The following is a 10,480-nucleotide window of genomic DNA, read 5'->3' on the forward strand; positions in this document are numbered from 1 at the left end:
CTGGGTGTGCGGGGGTGGGGGGTGTGCGGGGGCGGGGTGGGGGGTGTGCGGGGGCGGGGTGGGTGGGTGTGCGGGGGCGGGGTGGGTGGGTGTGCGGGGGCGGGGGGGGGTGGAGGGTGGGTGGGTGTTTTCACGCGCGCACGGGAGGGGCGGAGGGGCAGAGGGGCAGAGGATAGGATCTCAAGATCATTTTGGAAATATCAACCTGTGTTAATTCTCCGAGCACCTTCAACAGAAGTATTTGGTGTTAAAAGACGACCACAGAGGGACAACTCAAAACACCACCTCTGCGGCTGAGGGGCCCCCGGACAGACAGGGAGGGTCAGGACCGGAAGGACAGCTTCCCTCCTTCCTGGAACCCAGAGGGGAAGGCAGAAGTGCTCCCCCACCCCGACTTAGAGTTGAGGCTCTGCCACACTCAGGCGGTGCTAGTCGCCCACTCTCTTGCTGTCGAGAAGGAATTCCTGTTCTCCTGTGGGGTCATGTAGTTCGGGGAACTTCCCAAGCCGCTCAGCTCACAAGAACACCTACGCCCGGTGTCATGAACTCCCTCCCTCACACTCGCCATCCCCCTCTGAAGCCCAGAAGGGAAAGAAAAAGAAAACGTCGACTGCCTGCCTGCCTGCCTACATTTACTATTCTATGTGTTGCCTCACCTATGAACACTGGAAACACAACTCGCGTGCCAAAATTCCCATCCTTGTAAGGGCACCTGGGTGCCTCACTCGGTAAGGCGTCCGAGTCTTGCCTCAGGTCATGATCTCGGGGTTCTTGAATTTCAGCCCCCACATCTGGCTCTGTGCTGACACCTTGGAGCCTGCTTGGTGATCCATTCTCTCCCTCCCTACCCCCTCTCTCCCACTCACTCACTCAACTGGAATGAATGCATACGTAATAAGTAAATAAATGTATATGTGTGTGTACACTTCAGCGGGCTCTCTTAGTCTACTACTCACAAAGCTATGGGACCATCACTGTTCATTCCAAACTATTTCCATCGCCTCAAAGAGAAAGAAACCCCACGCCCCCCTCTTCCTCCCCCCCCCCCCCAAGTACCTTCGACACTGACTCGAGGTTTCTCAACAGCCTTGCTAGCCCTAGCAATGTTTCCAAGCACTGGTGCTCCCCAACACCCCCCCCCCCCCCCCCGTCAAAGAACTCCCCTAATTCAGGCACTTCCGGGTTGTTCCAACACCTGGAACGGCGGGGGGGGGGGGGGGGGGGGAGGAGAGACTGCTGTGTTGGGGGGGGCGGCACGGGACACAGAAGCACTCTGAATCCCCTTCCCTTTGCCTCTCTTCCATCTGGGGTTTCCTGAGGTGTATCCTTTGACGCCATCACTCATCTATGAGAAATGAGAAAAAGAGGACCGAACGTGGCTAGATCGTTTTCCATAGCCTGATACGCATACCCACACGCACGCCAAAAGAAACGAAAATTGCGATCCGCTGGAAGGTCAAACGACGGCAGAGTGGTGCGATTAATGACGCTACACTCACACGATACGAGACCATGCGGCTGTTACAGATTATGTTGGCAGAGAGGTTTTCGTAGCACGGGAATCCGCTTGCGCTGTTCTGATACTTCATGACGACCGGTGGGTGGGAAACCTTCTACGTAGGGTGAGCTCTCTTGTATCCGAAGACACCAAATCATCATTTCAAAGGCTACGGGTGGTGAGATCGCTCTGGCTTGCAACTTCTTACCCCCTATGTTGTTCTCCAGGATTGCATTTCAGCTTCCTCCCTTATCCGAGCCAACGACCCTACCTGGTTTTTATGTATTTATTTCTTTTTAAAGAGATTCAGTACGACATTGGGTCCTAAACGGAGGCAGAGCTTTGGCTACTGGTCTCAGAAACGATGATTGTCTCTATATTTGTATGGATTCCGCCAAACTTGTGCCTCTCACGCCTTTCCTCTCGCTACATAACGTCTTAAGATGCAGGGAGCCCGCTCAGGTGGGACCGCCGCTTGTGGAAAGAGTCATCGGGGCAAAATAGTGAAAGCAGCGCCGATAAAGAATATGTTGCGGGTTAGACACATATTCCCGTTTCATCCCCACCCCCCATCGATCAATCACTTACTCCCCTTTGATGCCATGTTTTGTGTATTCCTGTATTTGTGGATGGGTTTTCAAAGATTTTATTATAACTAAGCGCGACATCCAGCGTGGGACTCGAACTCGCAACCCACGACATACAGTTGCACGATCCACCACCTGTGCCCACCAGGCATCCTGATGCCACGTTTTCTTTCTTTGCCTCCCTGCCGGCCGGCCTGCCTCCCTCCCTCCCTGCCGGCCGGCCTGCCTGCCTCCCTGCCGGCCTGCCTCCCTCCCTGCCGGCCGGCCGGCCTGCCTGCCTCCCTGCCGGCAGGCCTGCCTGCCTGCCGGCCGGCCTGCCTCCCTCCCGGCCTGCCTGCCGGCCTGCCTCCCTCCCTCCCTCCCTCCCTCCCTCCCTCCCTCCCTCCCTCCCTCCCTCCCTCCCGGCCTGCCTGCCGGCCTGCCTCTCTCCCTGCCTCCCGGCCTGCCTGCCGGCCTCCCTCCCGGCCTGCCTGCCGGCCTGCCTCCCTCCCTTCCGGCCTGCCTGCCGGCCTGCCTCCCTCCCTCCCTCCCGGCTTGCCGGCCGGCCTGCCTGCCTCCCTGCCGGCCTGCCTCCCTCCCTGCCGGCCGGCCGGCCTGCCTGCCTCCCTGCCGGCCTGCCTGCCTGCCTCCCTGCCGGCCTGCCTCCCTCCCTGCCGGCCGGCCGGCCTGCCTGCCTCCCTGCCGGCAGGCCTGCCTGCCTGCCTCCCTGCCTGCCTGCCGGCCTGCCTGCCTCCCTGCCGGCCGGCCTGCCTCCCTCCCGGCCTGCCTGCCGGCCTCCCTCCCTCCCTCCCTCCCTCCCTCCCTCCCTCCCTCCCGGCCTGCCTGCCTGCCGGCCTGCCTCTCTCCCTGCCTCCCGGCCTGCCTGCCGGCCTCCCTCCCGGCCTGCCTGCCGGCCTGCCTCCCTCCCTTCCGGCCTGCCTCCCTCCCGGCCTGCCTGCCGGCCTGCCTCCCTCCCTCCCTCCCTCCCGGCTTGCCGGCCGGCCTGCCTCCCTCCCTGCCGGCCGGCCTGCCTCCCTCCCTGCCGGCCGGCCTGCCTGCCTCCCTGCCGGCCGGCCTGCCTGCCTCCCTCCCTCCCTGCCTCCCGGCCTGCCTCCCTCCCTCCCTGCCGGCCGGCCTGCCTGCCTCCCTGCCGGCCGGCCTGCCTCCCTCCCTCCCTGCCGGCCGGCCTGCCTGCCTGCCTCCCTGCCTGCCTGCCGGCCTGCCTGCCTCCCTGCCTCCCGGCCTGCCTGCCTGCCTCCCTGCCGGCCTGCCTCCCTCCCTGCCGGCCGGCCGGCCTGCCTGCCTCCCTGCCGGCAGGCCTGCCTGCCTGCCTCCCTGCCTGCCTGCCGGCCTGCCTGCCTCCCTGCCGGCCGGCCTGCCTCCCTCCCGGCCTGCCTGCCGGCCTCCCTCCCTCCCTCCCTCCCTCCCTCCCTCCCTCCCTCCCGGCCTGCCTGCCTGCCGGCCTGCCTCTCTCCCTGCCTCCCGGCCTGCCTGCCGGCCTCCCTCCCGGCCTGCCTGCCGGCCTGCCTCCCTCCCTTCCGGCCTGCCTCCCTCCCGGCCTGCCTGCCGGCCTGCCTCCCTCCCTCCCTCCCTCCCGGCTTGCCGGCCGGCCTGCCTCCCTCCCTGCCGGCCGGCCTGCCTCCCTCCCTGCCGGCCGGCCTGCCTGCCTCCCTGCCGGCCGGCCTGCCTGCCTCCCTCCCTCCCTGCCTCCCGGCCTGCCTCCCTCCCTCCCTGCCGGCCGGCCTGCCTGCCTCCCTGCCGGCCGGCCTGCCTCCCTCCCTCCCTGCCGGCCGGCCTGCCTGCCTGCCTCCCTGCCTGCCTGCCGGCCTGCCTGCCTCCCTGCCTCCCGGCCTGCCTGCCTGCCTGCCTGCCTCCCTGCCTGCCTGCCGGCCTGCCTGCCTGCCTGCCTCCCTGCCTCCCGGCCTGCCTGCCTGCCTCCCTCCCTGCCGGCCGGCCTGCCTGCCTCCCTCCCGGCCTGCCTGCCGGCCTGCCTCCCTCCCTCCCTCCCGGCCGGTCTGCCTGCCGGCCTGCCTGCCTCCCTCCCTGCCAGCCGGCCTGCCTGCCTCCCTGCCGGCCGGCCTGCCTGCCTCCCTCCCGGCCTGCCTGCCGGCCTGCCTCCCTCCCTCCCTCCCGGCCGGTCTGCCTGCCGGCCTGCCTGCCTCCCTCCCTGCCAGCCGGCCTGCCTGCCTCCCTGCCGGCCGGCCTGCCTCCCTCCCTGCCGGCCTGCCTCCCTCCCTCCCTCCCGGCCGGCCTGCCTGCCTGCCTCCCTGCCGGCCTGCCTGCCGGCCTGCTGGCCGGCCTGCCTCCCTCCCTCCTGGCCGGCCTGCCTGCCTCCCTGCCGGCCGGCCTGCCTCCCTCCCTGCCGGCCTGCCTCCCTCCCTGCCGGCCGGCCTGCCTCCCTCCCTGCCGGCCGGCCTGCCTGCCTCCCTGCCGGCCTGCCTCCCTCCCTGCCGGCCGGCCTGCCTGCCTCCCTGCCGGCCTGCCTCCCTCCCTGCCGGCCGGCCTGCCTGCCTCCCTCCCTGCTGGCCGGCCTGCCTGCCTCCCTCCCTGCCGGCCGGCCTGCCTGCCTCCCTGCCGGCCTGCCTCCCTCCCTGCCTCCCGGCCTGCCTCCCTCCCTCCCGGCCGGCCTGCCTGCCTCCCTGCCGGCCTGCCTCCCTCCCTGCCGGCCGGCCTGCCTGCCTCCCTCCCTGCCGGCCGGCCGGCCTCCCTGCCTGCCTGCCTCCCTCCCTGCCTCCCGGCCTGCCTCCCTCCCTCCCGGCCGGCCTGCCTGCCTCCCTGCCGGCCTGCCTGCCGGCCTGCCTGCCGGCCTCCCTCCCTCCCTCCCTCCCTCCCTCCCGGCCGGCCTGCCTCCCTCCCTGCCTCCCGGCCTGCCTCCCTCCCTCCCTGCCGGCCGGCCTGCCTCCCTGCCGGCTGGCCTGCCTCCCTCCCTGCCGGCCTGCCTCCCTCCCTCCCTCCCGGCCGGCCTGCCTCCCTCCCGGCCTGCCTCCCTCCCTCCCGGCCTGCCTGCCTCCCTCCCTCCCGGCCTGCCTGCCTCCCTGCCGGCCGGCCTGCCTGCCTCCCTGCCGGCCGGCCTGCCTCCCTCCCTCCCGCCCGGCCGGCCGGCCGGCCTGCCTGCCTGCCTGCCTCCCTCCCGGCCTGCCTGCCTCCTTCCCGGCCTGCCTGCCTCCCTGCCGGCCGGCCGGCCTGCCTCCCTCCTGGCCTGCCTGCCTCCCTCCCTGCCGGCCGGCCTGCCTGCCTGCCTCCCTCCCTGCCTCTAAGTCCAACTAAAACATGAAGTCTGTGATGTGGGAGCTGTAGCCATCTGGTTCTTCTTATATCCCGATCACAGACCAAAGAACGATCTTTGCCATAGATTAGTGTTTTCAATAAATCATCTGTCGATGGCTATCGATAAAGGAAATTGTCAACTTTTAACGGCTGTGGACCCTGCTCCTGGGCACCCAGGGAAGCTAGGCTTTAACATTTACCAAGCTCCAAATGACCCTGTCAAACCCCAAAGCGTGTGCTCTGTTTCTGCCCTGAGCACACGTTGCATGTCCGCTTCGTTTAAATAAACAACAACAAAAATGGATCAAAGGGGTGACTTGGCTGGCTGGCTCCCTCAGCTAGGTCAGGGGAGCGGGTGACTCTTCATTGCCGGGCTGTGAGTTCGGGCCTTATGTTGGGTGTGAAGAGGACATAAAAACAAAACCAATCCATCAGTCAGTCAGTCAGCTGAGAATTAAAAAGGAGCCTTCCAAACATACGATGAGAAAATGGAAGAAAACCTCCCTGGATCCCCAAAGATTAAAGTCATACAGCTTTGCACATACTGAAAACAGAAAATAAACCCTGTAAAAATTTTCTGCCGTGTCTTTCGTCATTATACCTCGTAACAACAACAACAACAACAACAACAACAACAACAACAACTCCTCCTCCTCCTCCTCCTCCTCCTCCTCCTCCTCCTCCTCCTCCATCCATTCTATTTAAGAATTCCCAACACTGACAACTCTTATAAAGACCATCCAAGCACGGGACACAGAACTGCATTAGACCACATTCTTATGGCTACCTGACAGACATTAGAACTTCCACCCTTCGTGGTGACCCCCCGAGCTCACTGATGAGCTCTGCTTCCGAGTACTCCCGTGAAGCACACCACAAGCTCAGTCCGTGTTCACGGGACCACACTTAACAGATCGGGAACAGAACAGAACACACACCATACGGCGTTCACAGCAGCTGACGGAAGGGCAGGGGAAATACAAGTACCTCACACATCCAACTAATGGGGTTCTCTGAGAACAAAACTCTCTTTACGTCTTCCAACGTCTTCCAATGGGTGTGGATGTCCTTTGGATGCAGAAAACATTCGCACGTCATTTGCTATCGTTGCTCTCGGCACGCTCTTGCACCGAGGCCAAGGGACTGAGAGATGCATCTTGCCAGGTTAAAAAAAATCTATCCATCGTGTGCCACCGCCACTGAGTCTCTGCACGCACTCTCTCCTTTTCTCACTCACACTAGCCTTTCGTACTTTGGCACCACTGTCGTTCGAACACGAGGATCAGAAAACACAAGGTTTCAGAAGTTCAAACAGCCTTCTGGTTGCATAGCACACCCTTGCATTCATAGCATGGATACGACTCCGCGAAATAAAGAGTAGTGGATATAAATGGGACACCCAAGGTCAAAGTCACAGCCTGTATGGTGTGAAGACGAATTCAAGAGTGAGAAAGCACGTAGACGGAAATATTCCTTCCTATGGCAGAATATTTACAGCACTGCTTTCAATGAAGTGCTTCTCCCGTAAACATTTGAAATGAGATCAACGGCACAGATTCAATGAAGGCTTCATACTGTACTTCTGCATAGGAAGGGGTACAAGTGTCACAAACTACAAACGAAAGCAAAAAGACCAAACACTGTGACACCAGATCTCCAAAAAGGAGGTTTTCCTGGGGGTGGGGAATTAATGTGGTGGGGTTCCAATTAAAACAAGGAAAAAAGAGTGTACCTATAATGAATGGTTTCCATAGTGAACACGCACAAAGAATTCACTTGACGAGTCCAGGGATACAATATTACAGGAGAAATCCTTTGATGTCCATTGTAGCCTGTGTGTGTGTGTGTGTGTGTGTGTGTGTGTGTGTGTGTGTGTGTGTGTGAGAGAGAGAGAGAGAGAGAGAGAGAGAGAGAGAGAGAACGAGAACCAATCAGGCAGTTGGTTCGCTTTCAAACACCTGATATTTCGACCCTTGATGTAACAAAACTTCTAAAATTCCTTTAGCTTTGCCTCTCTTTCTAAAGAAAAATGTCAAAAATAGTGGTGAATATACTCCACGCTGAACGTACTGATTCTGAAAACTCTCAGTACGGATGGGTTTTATAATACACTTAACCATGTGTGGGGTGCTTGGTTGGCTCCGTCAGTTAAGTGTGTGACTGTGGCTCAGGTCATGATCTTACGTTTTGTGGGTTCGAGCCCTGCACCGGGCTCTGTGCGGACAGCCTGGAGCCTGCTTCGGATTCTGTGTCTCCCTCTCTCTCTGCTCCTTCCCCTTCCCACTCTGTCTCTCTCGGTCTCTCAAAAATAAATAAATGTTTAAAAAAAAAAAGAAAGGAAAGAAAGAGAGAAGAGAAGAGAAGAGAAGAGAAGAAAAAAGAAATACACTTACCATGTGTTTAGAAAAATTTGAATTCCTACCAGTCTATACCTACCCCACTGTCTAAATTCCCCAGCTGGAAGATTTAGAATCTGTGCTTGAGCCAAAGCCTCCAGGAAAACCGCTGCCTGACTCCGCATTTGATGCGGGTCCCCAACCGATGGCCGCACCTGATTTAGAACCACTATCGGAGTTCTTTCCAGAACCAGGGACCCGAGGAGGTTCCTCAACACATGACACATAGAAGTACCCTACGACCCAGCACTTTCACGACGAAGTACTTAGCCAAAGGATACAGGTCTGCTGTTTCCAAGGGGCACACGCACCTCAGGGTGCATAGCAGCACTATCCACGGTAGGCAAAGTATGGGAAGGGGCCAAATGTCCATCGACGGATGAATGGATACAGAAGAGGCGGTATCCATGTAACAACAGAGCAGTGCGCGGCCACCAGAGGGAATGAAGTCTTGCCATTTGCAAGTACCTGGATGGAACTGGAGGGTGTCATGCAAAGTGACATTTGTCCCTCAGAGAAACACATGTATCACAGGACCTCACCCGTGTGAGGACCTTCACTTCCCAAACAGAGGAACTCGGGAAGGGAAGGGAAGAAGGGAAGGAAAAATAACATACAAACAGGAAGGGGGACAAAAACGTAAGAGGCTCTTCCCTAAGGGGAACAAACAGAGGGTTCCTGGAGGGGGTTGTGCCGGGGCGGGGGCTGAAAGGGTGAGGGGTATGAAGGACTCTCCTCCTCAAACCACTGTTGCCCTATAGGCTAACTACCTTGGGGGTACATTGAAAAAATAAATTCAATAATAATATCAGAGAGGGCGAGGGCGAGGGCGAGGGCTACCTGATCATCTGCAAACGTAACAAAGGGAAAGTCCGGGAACCGTTTGGGAATGAAGCTGTCTACCGCTTCTCAGTCCTGGCAAAAGAACTGCTGCAGCTTATAGGCAGTCACGTCCCTCTGTAAGGCACCCGACAAACGCCTTCCTGCTTCTCAAAAGCTCATCTGGGCTTCGATGAGATTCAGGAAGTTTGCAGTCACACCATCGTTCCTCGATCGATCGCATGGCTTTCACCTCGGTTTCCTATTACGTAAAACGAACACGGCCAAAGCCCTTTGAAGGACTAGTGTGAATATCTTTCCTGTCCTGAACCAGAAGAACCTCTCCAAAGCTACCAAAATATTCTTTCAGATCCTGTTCGGTTGTTTTCCACGGGAGACCCAACACTCTTAAATCGGACGTTTTCTGGATGGCTCTCTTCACTTTCACTGCTGAAGAAGCAGGTATCTGTCTCGTCCCTTTTTCTGTGGCTATCTTTGGGATAAGTTGACGACTATCCGCTACCGGATTTCCCCAGCCAGCATCAGGGATGTGCAGAATGTCTTTGACCAGCCGGACACCTCTCATACACTGAGACGCTGGATTCCGGTAGTGCAGTCCACGTGCTGCCGACAAACTGGGCTGTCACTGTGGACAGCAGCACTGTCCCATCGTCTTCCGATGGCATTTCTTTTTTATATATATATAATTTTTTTTTTAATTTTTTTTTTCAACGTTTATTTATTTTTGGGACAGAGAGACACAGAGCATGAACAGGGGAGGGGCAGAGAGAGAGGGAGACACAGAATCGGAAACAGGCTCCAGGCTCTGAGCCATCAGCCCAGAGCCCGACGCGGGGCTCGAACTCACGGACCGCGAGATCGTGACCTGGCTGAAGTCGGACGCTTAACCGACTGCGCCACCCAGGCGCCCCTTCCGATGGCATTTCGATGGGCTCGTCATTCTCATCTTTGGTCACCCGAGTACATTCAGACACCTGCTCTTATTTCTCCGCTAGGCCGCTGCTAGGAAGCCTGACAGGGAACCCGAAGCAGCGAGGGATCCAGGAGCAGCCCAGCTACTGCTTCGCTCCCGCGAAATGGCCGCCTTGTAACTCTTTACGGAAGAGGAAAAAAAAAACACCACCGTGACCGCCACCATTTAATAACCTTGCTCTAAGTGTGGAGAAAGCAACCACCCATCCCCAAAAGGAAACTTGGGCAGGCTACACGTATAGGACATATGGAGCCTATACTTGCAAGTGCTTACTTACGTGGGAACGTGGAAGGGTCACCTGAGTCCCTGATGGCCCAGATGGGGTTCTTTGGAGGTGTCTGAATGAGTTTTCTTGTGTGCTCCCTTAGAGAAAGCTGGCCGTGAGACGACGCGGCCAGAAACTAGCAAGCCCTTTGGTTCCATCAGCGAAGCCCCGACTTTTGGGGAGGAACGGACGCTCACGGAGATATCCCGGGCCACATTTGGTTTGTGGGTTGCTGCAGCTTTTTTTTTTTTGGCTTCTTTGCGCCAAATTGGCTGTGTTCTCATTGGAAATGGAAAACACCTGCGCGATGGGATCCATCCGCGGTAATGCTCTCGTGCGATTGCATTTGTTTTTACAAAAGGGGGAGATTTGACCATTGGGTCTTTCGTGTCCTCTCCACAAGTAGGAGTGAAACAAAGGCTGATATTGGTTTGCATCTTGTTTGTGGATCTATGGCCACAGGTGTTATCCATGTGAGATGTTTTCTCTACCTCTGGATGCTATTGCTAACACCAATTTGTAAAGAAGCTCCGTTACTGTGTTTCAAGGCAAGCTCTTGTAAACATTGGGCATTCTAACACTCGGGAGGATCAGAACAAACCCAAATGTGTTTCACATTCACGTGAACGGGGTGGGTGGGTGTGGGTGTGTGTGTGTGTGAAATTCTCTACATTC

At 58.8% G+C, this 10,480-nt stretch overlaps 1 long non-coding RNA gene and 1 pseudogene across 1 annotated transcript in view; one reads left to right on the forward strand and one right to left on the reverse strand.

Moving 5' to 3' along the window:
• The window catches only part of LOC147574100 (uncharacterized), a 1,210-nt gene extending 285 nt beyond the window's left edge, over positions 1 to 925 (forward strand). The window contains exon 2 of the long non-coding RNA XR_015243702.1: positions 224 to 925. This is a non-coding gene — a long non-coding RNA (uncharacterized LOC147574100). The remainder of the gene's footprint in view (positions 1 to 223) is intronic.
• Positions 926 to 7,631: 6,706 nt separating this feature from the next.
• Positions 7,632 to 9,232, reverse strand: LOC147574101 (TAR DNA-binding protein 43 pseudogene; annotated as a pseudogene).
• Between the last annotated feature and the right edge of the window lie 1,248 nt (positions 9,233 to 10,480).

The sequence above is a fragment of the Puma concolor genome, chromosome E1 (genome assembly GCF_028749965.1).
Source record: "Puma concolor isolate L17-30 chromosome E1, mPumCon1.1.hap2, whole genome shotgun sequence".
Lineage (NCBI taxonomy): Eukaryota > Metazoa > Chordata > Mammalia > Carnivora > Felidae > Puma > Puma concolor.